The sequence below is a fragment of the Nannospalax galili genome, unplaced genomic scaffold, assembly GCF_000622305.1.
Source record: "Nannospalax galili isolate Female #2095 unplaced genomic scaffold, S.galili_v1.0 scaffold552, whole genome shotgun sequence".
Classification (NCBI taxonomy): Eukaryota; Metazoa; Chordata; class Mammalia; order Rodentia; family Spalacidae; genus Nannospalax; species Nannospalax galili.
In genome coordinates, this window is record NW_008330501.1 from 564057 (window position 1) to 570481 (window position 6425).

Sequence of the window (6425 nt, forward strand, 5' to 3'; positions counted from 1 at the left end):
ATATATATATATCCTGTATATACTCTGAAATCTATTCTGGGAACTTACATTAATACACTGTCAATTATTTTACATTAATATTAATACACTGTCATCATACTATAGTATACGTTAGCTATTCTGACTAATAAAAATGATATTGACTTTTTAAGGGACCACAAAATGATGCAGCTATGGCCTTTGGACGAAATTTAAAGAGCTATTAGTTAATCGCTTAAAAGAAATAAACTTCTGGGTAATGCTTCTCAGGAAGTAAATGCAGAAGAAAACAGAAAGCAAGTGTCTAATGATAGCATCTTCTTGACCTATGACATCCCAATTATATCAGTTCAGAAAAATCAAGCCAAGTAAAACTGATGGGATTCAGAAGCAGCAAATACATTTTCAGGAAATTAATGTGTAATCACTCTATTATGAAAGACCATAACCTAAAGTCACTTAAAGCAAGTTCTCTGAATGGAACAATATGTAATAACAGAACGTTACCTTTTGCTAGTTTCTAGTGTCTGTTTTAGATATTCTTGGGCTTAAGTTAACTGTTTCAGGCTTTATCAAAAGGAAAAATTCGGTTTGGTAGATTGTACCTAAATTGTATTTCCTTAAACATCTAATAAATTATAAGGAATTGTTTAAATGTATGTTTGTCAGACACAGTGGCACAGGCCTATAATCCAGTTACTTGGAAAGCTAGTCTAGGAGCTTGAGACCAATCTAGACAGCAAAAGGATACCCCATCTCAAATAGCAACAGCAACCCTGCCTCAAATAGCAGTAGCAGCAGCAAAATGAAAGCATCTTGCTTAATCCCAGTTAAGCCACATATAGGAAATATTGGGGAATGGAACCACATTGGTTTTATAAATGCAAGTCAAATTCATAAAGTGTTTTCTCCATCTAAGTTCTCAGGCCTGCTTGGAGCACTAGGTTCACAGCATACCCAGACCTGCAGACCAACCAATGGTGAGTTCCCTAATTCAAGGCTTCCTCACATATGAACAACTCAGTTCTCAGTCCTGTTCAGGTCATTTGGATCTGTGCAGTCCCCATACCTGTAAGATCTGCCAATTTAATAAGTTCAGTATCCCAAGACCTCCCCATCCCCTGCCATCTCAGCACTCAGACCGCCTCAGCTCATTTAGATCTGTACATGGCCAAGACCTGTGAGCTCGCCCCGCTGCTGCCAACATGCCCATCTATCAGCTACCCAGCCTACCCTACCACTCCAGGACTATGAGGACTGCATCCTGGAAGCTCAGACTCAAATGTTGCAGCTATCTCTAGCTGAACTGAGACCACTTCTTATACCTAATTTCCTCAGCAACGCTGTGACCCCAAAACAGAACAAGAAGCAGTAGCAGCTGGGCCAAAACATGACAAGTTGGGTAAACAACAAACAAAGATCCAAACAGCCATAGATCAAAATGTCTATACCAAGAAATACCACCATCACCAGTGACACAAGTCCAGATGCTCAGATCTCATTAAAAAAGAAAAACAAAAAACAGACAAAAAAAAAAGACAACAAAAAAACAAAAAACAGGGGCTGGAGAGATGGTTCAGCCATTAAGAGAATGGGTTGTTCTTTCAGAAGACTCAGGTTTGATTCCTAGCACCCACATGGTGGCTAACAACCATCTGTAACTCTAGTTCCAGGGGAAACTGATGCCTTCTTCTGACCTCTGTGTGCATTGAATAACATGGGTGTACGTACATGCATGCAGGCAATACACTAATATGCATAAAAAATTAAAAATAAGAGACAATGGCTGAACACGGGTCCAAGTCAGTGCTGTTTGTACTTCTGGGTAACATTTGCCAGCCACCCACTGCAGAAGCAGTTTTCAGAAAACAGGTAACTGATGAAAACATTTCAGATAATTGGAAGATAGACAGTGCAACTATATCTACCTATGAAGTGGGGAACCTGCCCTGTCTATCAAAGTCAGAGCTGCATAAGAAAGCATGGCATCTCCATGAATCATGCTGCTCAGCAAATTACCAAAGAAGACTTTGCTATATTTGATTATATACTGTGTATGGATGAAAGCAATCTGAGAGATTTGAATAGAAAAAGATAATCAAGTTAAAAACTGCTATGCTCCACAGAGACAATTCATTATTGAAGATGACAATGACTCCCATTTTGAGTTAGCATATCAGCAATGCCTCAGGGCTGAAGTCTTTCTGGAGAAGACTCACTAGCTGGTCCTTCCCACCACCATCCAGCAACTCATCCACAGTGCTGTGCCCAAGGGTGGTGTTGGTCCTTAGCTCCTTATGCCCCACCTGGTTTTTCAGCTGACTTAATGGTTATCTTAAAAATAATTATAGATGGAAATTAGTTATATTTTCAAAAGAATAAAAATGTTTGAGTAAGACAGTTGGAGGTGCAGTTAAGCATTCTTAGGTTAGTTGAACCTCTCACCTTGCCCTAATTACAAAATAGTGGAACAAGAAGATAGGGAACAAAACAGAACACAGTAATAAAGTAAGAGTGACCTGCAGGTCCAGGTCAGCCTCTGCATCCAGCAAGACCTGTATACCCTGGTCTACCTGGAGTGGGTGCATAGCCAGCACCCATAATACCCTGTGCTCACCTTACAGCCTAGGTGTTTTACAGTGACAATAGCCCCATCCATAGCAGTTTTCCACTTAGCACTAGGAGAGTTTCAACTCAGACGCACTCAGGGTGCACACTTTTGTCGGAAGATGAGAAGCTGGATATTATACTGTGTGACTGTAATCCCACATGGCACGGTGGTGGAGGGTTTGGGGATCAAGAACCTCAGTCCAGCCTTGGCTATATAGTGCGACCTGTCTTAAAAACAAACAAAACAATAAAAGATAGGAGCAGCAGACTGGTAGAATTAATATTTTCCACTCTTTGTTTTTGTCTGGTTTTCTGAGCTTTTTGTACCTATTTGGACCATTTTGCTTCTAAAAAAAAGAGAGAAAAGTCCTATTTATGTTGATGTACATAAATGGTGGCATGTTTGCAAGTGTTCTTTCAACAGCATTTTTAAATGCTGTAGGCATACATAAGTAATTTTAGTGCACTTTCAGATAGCTGACCTCAAATTCATGTGGATGTGTCAGGAAAGATTGCAAAATGAACCAGGGCTTTATTGAATACAGCTGAGATACAAGTCTGGCGTCTCTCTGCTTTGTTACTAACAATTGAAAATATATTAAAAATCATTGTCGCCTTGTTCCTTTCATTTGGTCTGCGGTTATATGTGTGTACTTACCCTCAGTCTTTGAAAATAAAGTGTAAAAAATTAGCACATTGATGCCATGTAAGGTGATATCTGTGTAATTAGGAGAGACTCCATGATGCATCCTTACCTATGGCCTTCTTTCTTAGCTGGTGCTGCAGGTGCCTTACTATGGCCTCTTAACTGATCCAGTCATGCCTGTTTTAGCCTGTCCCATGTCTGGTCACAGCTGGTGATCTTTAATCCTGGAAACCTTCTAGTTAGAAGAGGTATTCTCAGAGGTTGAGGTTGAGAGGGAGCTAGGAGACCTGAGAATGCACTGGCATCGGCCTGATCTGGGCTAGCTCTCTCTGTTAAGGGAGGTGTGATTAACACCTAACTCACCAGAGGACAGTAGCTATCCCAGCACCTTCTTCCCACAGAAGGGCCATGGTTCCCTGGGGAAGAGACTTCACCAACTGTTTGTGGTTCCTGTGGCATTGCTAGAAGGTTAGATGGAGGATGTGGTAGTAGTATTCTCAAAGTTAAAGAACTAGAAAGGAAAAGGCAGGAAACCAACACAAAAAGAAATAAATTAAATCAGAAGCTCTCTACCTTAGTTCTGTAGTTGATACAGAATGTCACATTCCTTACTCCTATGATCACCAATAAAATCCTATTGTTTTCTTGAATGTCTGTGTATACAACTTAGATGCAGATCCTGGGTTGTAGGACTCCATTGACTTTGTCCTAAGGCTTTCTCAAACACCATGTATTTATAGGGGCACATGGACAGAGAAACTTAACTTAGTTTTTTAAGTTTGAACTAGTTACATTTATTTAAAATCTACCCATAAAAATCTGAAACTAACTGCTCTTAAGGTTCCTAATTTGGACATTCCCTTAAAATTATGTGAGAAATAGTAGCTATGAGTGACCATTTTTTTGGAGTACTCATGACCAAATGAAAGCAAATGATCAGGAAATTATATCATTTAATACTTAGTAAATCACTTCTACTACAAAAAAAGATTCCCAGCAATAAATTTGTTAGAAAAAAGTAACCCTAAATACTGTTTATAACAACAAACTCTTCATTTGATTTTTTGTGCTCATTTAAAGTATTTACATATTGCACAGTAGCTGCAATGTAATTCTACATTTACAGTGACAACTGGGACTATTCTGGACATATTCACAGATTCATATGCCACTGTCTCCAAAACAACTGAAGTTTTTTGTTTTCATTTAAATTTTTCATGCAGTTCCAAATAAAAACCTCTGGGGTTTAATGTTAGAAATAATACAAAACATCAAGTCATACTATATGTGCTATGAAAATATAGTTTAAGACTCTGCCTATGTTACTAAAGAAATATTCTTTGTGATTTCACCTAATCTGAAAAATGAAATAATACCTCGTTTTATGGCACTACACATCAAACGTAGAGCATTCTCTTCTGTAAAAAATGGTAAAACTCAAGGAGCCCTCTGACCCTGGTCCCACCCTCACCTCCCTTTGTTTTCCTGGGCTCCACAGCACAGCCTCTGGCATCCTGGTGCCAGCACCTTTCCTGGGTAAGTCCAGTGCGCACCACACCTTGACTCCCCCAGCCTCTTTCATGCTCCCAGCTCCCCAGCCACCTGTCTCCTCCTAGCCCATTTCTTGTCTTGGCACCCCAGACACTAGGGCTAACCTCTCCACCCAGAGACACCACTGCTTCCTGATCCTTTGCATCCAGACCTATCTAGTTCCTCCCAGTAGTTCCCAGGAGCCCTAAAGGCCTCTTCACACCCCCACCTCCATTTGCATCCCTGGCCCAGCCACCAGCTTCCTGTAACCAGCATCTTTCCTGGGCTCTGCTCCCAGGCCAGCCCCCAAATTCCTGAGGGCCGCATCTTTCCTGGAGGGATCCAGACCTTAGGAGAAAGCCTGAGAACATCTGAGCCTCATCTCACTTGGGTCTCTGTGGGAATGCCTGAAGACAAAAGCAATTAGTTCACGGCAATATAAAATCAAAAGAGAGAACCTGAAGCCTAGACCAACCAGCTTTTCATGCCCAATAAGTAAACCACAAAGACATAAAGTTTACAAAAAGAAGCAGATCTAAACTCAACAAATAAGGCTTGAGTCTCACACAAAAATCAGAAGCTGTGAAAGAAATGCACATGTCAAAGTCACAGAGAAAAAATAACATGAAAAACCAAAATAGTATATCCCCACCAAGTACCAATAGTCCTCCAGTGGAGTACAGTGAGAACTCCCTAGAGATAACACAGGACATGGAACTCAAAAAATCGATTATAAACATGATAAAAGAATTTAGTGAATTTAAAGAGCACACCATCAAAGAAATCAAAGGAGGATAGGGATAAACTTCTGAGTGAATTCAGAAAAAAGTTAGAAATATTGAAGAATACTCAGGCTGATATGAAGAAGGAAGTAAAACACTCAGAAAGACAATAAGAAAGGACAGGAGAAAGCCTCACCACTTGGATGAATGAAACGGAAAACAGAATATCAAGACTAGAAGATAAAGTGGACAAATTAGACCACTCAATCAAAGATTATGAAAAGTTTAAGAAAACACAAGAACGGAAGATGAAAGAATTGCATGACACCATAAAAAACCAAAACTTACGAATCATAGGCATACAGGAAGGAGAAGTATCTCAAGATAATGGTATGGAACAGATCTTCAACAGGATCGTAGAAGAAAATTTCCAAAAATTAAAGAAAGACATGCCAATACAAATACAAGAAGCATATAGAACACCAAATAGACAGGACCAGAAAAGAAACTCTCCACGACACATCATAGTAAAACCACTAAACGTACAAAACAAAGAGACAATACTGAAAGCTGCAAAAGAGAAACAACAAGTCACATATAAAAGAAAACCCATCAGGATTAGAGCTGACATTTCAGTGCAAACTATGAAAGCCAGAGAGCCTAGAACAAAGTATCCCCAGTTATAAATGACCATAGATGCCAACCCAGATTACTTTATCCAGCCAAAATGTCTATCATAGTTGAAGGAGAAAGAAAAATCTTCCATAACAAAAATAGGCTGAAAGAATTCATGTCCACAAAACCAGCCTTTCAGAGAGTTCTTAAAGCAATAAAAAGAGCTGAAGAAAGGAACAACTATACACAAGGTGTTACAGAAAGAAATTCAAAGACTTAAAAAAGCCCAGGACCAGATGGATTTACAGCAGAATTCTATCAGA

General features: G+C 39.6%; 1 pseudogene; it reads left to right on the plus strand.

Annotated features, from left to right (window-relative positions):
• The first annotated feature begins 1761 nt into the window (after positions 1 to 1761).
• LOC103746249 lies at positions 1762 to 2201 on the plus strand (annotated as a pseudogene).
• The last annotated feature ends 4224 nt before the right edge of the window (positions 2202 to 6425 follow it).